The following is a 7693-nucleotide window of genomic DNA, read 5'->3' on the forward strand; positions in this document are numbered from 1 at the left end:
TGTGTCTTCACATTGATTACACCATTAATCCCAGTTTTGTAATAACAATCTCTTATTTCAAAACTATATAGATATACAGTATTATATATTTGTGCATACATAAACACCACACACACACCCCTCCCCCCCCACATACACACACACACACACACACAAACATATACACATATATGTATGTGTGTGTGTGTGTGTGTGTGTATGTGTGTGTGTTTATGAGAGGACTTTTAAGGGTGGGACCTTGCATTGAGATTTATATTATGATTCAAATAGCAAGAATATTGCTTCCATTGCTTTCAGAGTGACTAATCTCTCTGTCTCTCTCTGTCTCCCCCATAACCACTGGAAACTGAGTGGTATAGACTAGAACGATTCTGGCCCTGCTATCTCCCCACCTGCCAGGCAGCTGTTATTGATGATGCAGCTAGCTGGTGTAAGCCAGCCTAACTTCAATGCTTAGAGTAAAGAATGCACCACTCCTTTAGGCCCTATTGGGCTGGCACTGCTCACAAAGAGAGAGTTAATTAAGGTTTCTATATTGGTGTGACAGGCCAGAGGTGTGTTTTTTTTTTTTTTTTTTTTTGCTGAGTTAGGGACACCAGCACATCACAACAGCCACCTCAAGTCTGCAATGCAGTTCCCTCCGAGACATGGAAATGGAACCTTTTGTAGTTTCTGAACTAGAGAAGGTGCAGAGATTATTTTCCCCTTTGAGAATTTTTGGGGGGAATACTGACTTATCCATGTCATTGCTGTAATTTTACAGAGAACATGGAGGAGAAAAAAACAGCGACATAAAGACACAAATACAATGGGCCTCATTCACCAACCATTCTTATGAAGAAATTTGTTCTTAAAACCCACTTATGCAGTTTTCAGACATTCACCGATGTTTTCTTATTTGGGATTTGTTCTCAGGTAAGAGCAGGATCTATGCACACTCAAGAGCACTCTTACGCACACTTGAGTGCTCACATATTTGTGCAAAATAATTTTTTATTGCGTTTTCTTCAATTCTACAGTTGTACAATGTTATAGGATTTAAATTACGATAATATTTATAATTTATAATGTTTTTAGTAATTATTTTCATTATTTTACAAAGCATTGCGGTCTTTTAAAATAAATAAAAACTATACTAACACTTCATGTAACACTCCAGAATGTAGTGCATATTTATCTCTGCCAAGGAGGTTATGTTTTCGGTGTGGTTCGTTGGTTGGTTGGTTGGTTTGTCTGTCCGTTTGTCAGCAGGATTACGGAAAAACTGCTGGGCCGATTTTCATGAAACTTGGTGGAAGGGTGTAAGGTGGGCCAAAAAAAGAACCCATTAAATTTTGGAGTGGCTCTGAGTCACAGGGTGGATCCACATATTATTCTCCACTTTCGTAACACCGGTGTCTATGGCAAAATGAACTGAATTTGTTGCGTATGGGTGACATTACGAAGAATGGTGTCAAGCCGTGACTAAAAGAGTGGACTGTTGGCCTTGGCGGAGGTCTGCGCTCTCCACGTGCCCTTCTAGTTATTCATACTTTTGTGCAATGAACAAAAAAGCAATATGAGAATATAACAGTTGATGGAGATTGTGATAAGTGAACAGTAGTTTTACATAGATTACTTATGGGTTATCCCATCTGAAACCAGACAGGTTGAAAAGCAGGTTGTAACAATCAGTCAGTTTTACTTTTATTCATATGGATAAATAATGAAATACCTGGACAGAGCAGACGCAGCCATTGTAGCCTTCGCTCCTGTCTGCTGCTGTACGTGCATTGCATTGAACCATTAAAGCGGGAGCAGAAGTGATGGCTCAAGCTAATGAAGTCGGAATTCCGAGAAAAAAAGTCAGAATTGTGATAAATGAAGTTGGAACTGTGAGAAATAAAGTTGGAATTCAAAGAAAAAAAGTCAAAATTGCGATAAATGAATTCGGAATTGTGAGAAATAAAGTCGCAATTATGGCAGAAACGGACCTCCATAGATTTCTGTGTGTGAACCCGCCCCGCAGTCTTATGCCCTTTAATGGGGATTGATGGGGGGTTTACCTTTGCTGATTAGGAACAACTGGCACGTGCTTTCAATTTACGAGGACAATGGGACTCATCATTATAAGAACAAAGGTGCGCACAATTCTGTGGTTTAAGAACACAAAATTTTCTTAGGACTTCAAGAAAAAATTTAAGAAAAAACTTAGGAGGACATTGGTGAATGAGGCCCATTGATCTTTTACTGGTGGTGCTGAGAGTTATATGTTGCAAGCACTGAAACTGAATTTATGACATGGTTTTACAACACAATTTTATATCTCTGTAAGTAAGTCTTAGAAACAGACAGTTTTAATAAAATTTTTGAAACTAAATATTTGAAATTAAGATGGAGTTTTCAGTCCATCTTCAAAATTGTTATATGATAACTTTGAGCACAGACTATTTCGAGATGCAGTGCCACTATCAGTATGGTTGCAGTCTGTCAATACTAATACAAAACTGATAAAGTTACAGCAGTAATGACACTTGCAATGTTTACTTGCAATGTTTAATATCTGAGCGACAGCTGTTAACCGTCAATGGAAAGATGGTATGTTGGTGCAGTGCCAATAGACTGATTATATCTGTCAGGAAAAAGTGTTATACAACATTACCATTTAAGCCACACACAGTAGCCCTTAGAACTTAAAAATAAAGGGATATTGCTAGTTTTACGTGAGTTTGTCATACAGTGAGTGGTATTCTGTTAGGATTCTTGGAGCCAGAAAGTGTATCTGTGGCATTCCATTCTCTGTGTTTTCCCCTTAGCACAATAATTTACTCATTATCAACCACACGGCAGCCTCAATTATCCAGAGAAACATTCCAACAGATGGCAGATCAGGAAAGATACTTGTGCTGTAAGTAAGAGGAGCAAAAGAAAACATTGTGCAATTAATGCGATCTCTTATACAATCCCCAAAGGAGTAAAGTGCTAGTTTTGTGTTAGATTCACTGTAATATTGTTGTTCGTAATTGGTTTAAAACTTAATGAAACAGGTGAATACATTCAACTGAAATGAGAGCGAATCTTAAACTGAGCTCAGGGTATTGTCTACTGAAATATCTACTGCACTGTGCTTCCCAAAAATCAGCCCCAGCAGAGGCTCATTGTCTTGTCAATAGCTGTCACTGGATTTGATCAGAATATTCCTGAGTTTCTTACATTAGTTTTACTCTGTGATAGCAAAAACAATAACACTTCAGTTTGTGGAGGCTACAACATGTCACAGCTGAAACTGTTACCAAACCCTGTCTCACATTGCCTTTACCATAGACCTAGCCATAGTTTGCAATATGAAGATGCAGAATAACAGTAAACCCAGTGTTTACCTCAGGTTGTATTTACCTATTACGCTGTGCTCGCTGATCTACTTCCTACTGCTCTCAATTCTTTCAATGATCAGCAAAGATCTTTGAACGACTTGACGGACAGCATAAATTCTACCCTTTGTAATGTACTAGATAATGGTAGCACCATTAACTATAAAAAATAGGCGTAAACACTTAACACCTTGGTTTAATAATGAAACCCGTGTGCTGAAGCAGGTGTGTAGGAAATTGGAACAAAACTGGCAGGGAACCAAACTGGAGGTTTTCCGCCTTGCATGGCACAACAGCCTGATAGATTATAAACGTGCTCTCTACACAACCAAATCCGCGTATTACTCGAAAATAATTAATGTTAACAAAAATAACCCAAATTCCTTTTTGATACAGTATCTAAACTTACCCAGAATCACTCCCCTAAATCTAGCCCTTTTACTGCAAACGATTTTGTTGAACTTTTCTCGCAAAAAATAGACTTAATTCGTCGTAATATTCAAATTAATTTATCAAATCAGTCTGCCTGCGCACTCTCTGTTACTGCGCCTAAGATTAGTCAGGATGTGCACCCTTTAACTCAATTTAACCCTATCTCTCTAGACGCACTGTCTGAATTGGTGCACTCTACTAAACCAGCTTCTTGCCTCCTTGATCCCCTATCTGCTAAACTTTACATAGAGCTTTTCTCGGTACTCAGCCCAACAATCTTAAACGCTCTAAATATGTCACTTAAATCTGGTGTTGTACCCTCCTCTTTTCAAACAGCCATGATCAGGCCTTCACTTAAAAAACCGAACCTTGACCCTGAAGCCTTAAATAATTATATGCTGATCTCTAATCTCCCGTTTCTTTCAAAAATACTTGAAATACTTGTAGCTGCTCAGCTGATTGCCCATATGTCCTCTAACAGTCTGTTTGAAATATTTCAGTCATGTTTCAGGTGTTTTCACTCTACTGAAACCGCGCTTACTAGAGTTACTAATGAGCTTTTATTAGCCATTGATGCTGGTGCTACATCTATTCTTATTCTGCTTGATTTGAGTGCAGCATTTGACACGGTCGATCACACTATATTGTTAAAGTGCCTGGAAAACCAAATTGGCATTAGTGGCTTGGTGCTCTCTGGGTTTAAATCTTATCTCTCTGAGAGAAAGCAGTGTGTCCACTATAATAATGTGACCTCTCAATACCATAAGCTTAACTATGGTGTTCTTCAGGGATCAGTCCTTGGCCCTCTTCTATTCTCTATTTACATGCTCCCTTTGGGTGACATTATTCGTAGTTACAACATTAATTTCCATTGTTATGCTGACGATACTCAGATTTTCTTACCTATCCAGCACAAAGACCGCTCTGAATTGGCTAACCTTGAGGCATGTCTTTGTGCTATTAAGTCTTCAAATTTCTTGATGCTTAACGCAGGAAAGACTGAAATGCTAGTCATTGGTCCCCCTACGCATAAGCATCTTTTTAGTGATCTTACCCTAAATTTTGACAACTGCGTCATCTCTCAAAACTCTTCAGCTAAAAACCTTGGTGTGATTTTTGACACTAGTCTCTCGCTAGTCACTCATATCAAGAACACAACCAAAACTGCCTTTTATCACCTCCGTAAAATTGCTAAAATTAGGCTCTTTCTAAGTATGGCTGATGCAGAAACCATTGTTTATGCATTCGTCACGTCTTGCCTCGATTACTGCAATGTTCTTTACTCTGGCCTGCCTGCCTCTAGTACCAATAGTCTTCAGCTGGTCCAGAATGCTGCTGCTAGAATTCTGACCAGAACGAAGAAGTTTGATCACATTTCCCCTGTCCTGGCTTCCCTTCATTGGTTCCCAATTCATGCAAGGGCAGATTTTAAGGTCCTCTTATTAACATATAAAATTTTACATGGGCTTGCGCCTTCCTACCTGTCTGATTTAATTACACCCTATAACCCACCTCGCACCCTGCGCTCTCAAGATTCTGGACTATTAGTCATTCCAAGAGTTAAAAAGAAGTTCGCCGGCAACCGAGCCTTTTCCTACCGCTCTCCCTTCCTCTGGAATGGTTTACCTACAGAAGTTAGAGAGGCAAACTCTCTCAATATCTTTAAAACAAGACTAAAGACTTATCTGTTTTCTCGAACTTATGCATAATATAATTTTGATTTGACTTTGTTATAGACATGTAAAACCCTTTGAGACTATAAATAGTGATATTGGGCTCTAAATAAACTTATTATTATTATTACTATTATTATGACTCCAGAGTCTGGCTACCAATAGCCCTATCTACTGTTATGAGGGACTGTCTGAGCTGGAGAATGGAACACTTGCTTGACAGGAAAGATGATGTAAATGTTTCAGTTTTTGCCTCTGGGTCCTTTAGGACAGTCATTTCTTCTTTGCTGTTTTTCTTTGTTTGTTTTTTTTCTTGTTTTTTTTTTTTTTTTGATTGGCTGATGACCCTTGTAATTTCTCCTAAGTGATTTCAATCAACATCCAGTGCACCCAGCTAGCATTTCAAGCCTTTCTGTCACTCAGACATTATTCCATCAACTCCCTTGTTACCAAGAGAGCATAACACAGGCTCCAAGCCCTAATTCCTCACACAGGCAATTTCCTCACGCTTCTTTAGAGAGCCCCCAAGACAACCAAGTGATTACTTTGAAGAGAGCTCCTCAGACTCCCAAAGGAATGCAGACCAGCCCTGAGGGTCAAATGTTTACTAGAGCGCTGTAACATCCCAGTGTATGAAACTCAGCACCATGCTTGTACAAAAAAGGGCTGATGATGGGCAAACACACACATACACACATAAAAAGCAGTAGTCCCCCTCTGCCTTCTATTTTTGATAAGGAGTAGTAGAGTGTTAGAGCTCTTAAAGCCTTCGTGATAATGGTCAGCTGATGGAGGGTGCATGTGTATGACAGTATCACTCATCTCAGTTCACATATACACCAGAGACTTCCTGAGAGAGAATCAGCTTTGTCCCAGGTTTTGAAACAAGAAAAATCTAGACTCACCACAAATAGACATCAAAGATGAGAGAGAATCCAAAGCCCAAGAGATTTACCAGACACATCAACATCTTTAACAAAAGGTCTATGATGTCAGGATGGGATGGAAAAAGTTGAGAAAGAGCAACGTGCATTCTGTGTTTCCAGGATGTGCTCCTTTAGGATGGATTAGTACTGTTATTTAACTCACAATTGTTACACATTGGTGTTTTGTAAGACAGGGAAAGAATTTTTTTTATTAGAGTACAAGAGATGGACAGGATACAGTAACAGTAGAACCAACATTTCCCACCAAAGATTCAAGAGTTTGATTACTTGCTTTACACGACGTTGGATAACATTAGGACCTTAACAACAAAATTGGTATTGCTTTAACATGTATTGTAACATCGTGTAATTAATTTTCATCAAGTTAAATGATTAATCACAGAGATGGGGGAATCTTCCAAATTATCTGATGAGCTAACTGTTAAACATGATGTTTTAGCCTTTGCCATCCTGCCCAGCACCCTGCTGGCTTTCTCTCTAAGACCCACATTTACATGCATACCCCACCTCCGCACTCAAACAAAGCTAAACCGTCCATCACCCAGTCGTGCTCGCCTGCACCTTGCAGATAAGTCGTGAAAATTTACCTATTCAATGGGCAAATGACACAATCCGGCATGATTCCTAAAGAGAAATATCGCTGATTGTTTGTCGTTTTGAGGCCTCTCTTCCACCAAGCGTAAACTGTTTTCAGCAGTATGCTGCTATTCTGGCAGGAGAGGAGGGCCGTTTGAGTTGATTAATTGACCTGGATGCTTCCTGATGTGTCTTCTTGTATTAACTCAAACACACCTTTCATGTAGAAGCTAGGGCAGACTGAATAAACCTAATAAAGCATGTTTTATTTGTTTGTAGGATTCTCACAGCAGATGGTAAATCAGTATCACTGAGTTATGTTTTCATCTGCCTGTACTTGACGGTCTTGCTTGAGCAAGACTAAAATGACGAAATGTATGATGATATGATCTTACATGTTATTGTTTATGTCTGTGAGACCAACGCAAATATTTATAATGCTCAGACTTTACTGCTTTGACACTAAGTCGCTGTCAGCTTGATTAAAGATAAAAGATAGCCCGTCAGTTATTTATGTATAATGAAATAAATACTCTGTGTAATATGGTAGCTTCAAGGTCATTTGAAAATGTGTTTGTTGTGAAATTATTTATCTTTTGATTCTATATCCTCTCTCTCATATACAGAAGCATGACTAATAGTACATCCTTTCTCTCGTAAATCTTGATTTCTTTTGGATTCTGTAGCTCCAGCTGTACCAGCCTCTTAACCTACA

This window comes from Chanos chanos, chromosome 1, assembly GCF_902362185.1.
Source record: "Chanos chanos chromosome 1, fChaCha1.1, whole genome shotgun sequence".
In the NCBI taxonomy this organism is placed as follows: domain Eukaryota; kingdom Metazoa; phylum Chordata; class Actinopteri; order Gonorynchiformes; family Chanidae; genus Chanos; species Chanos chanos.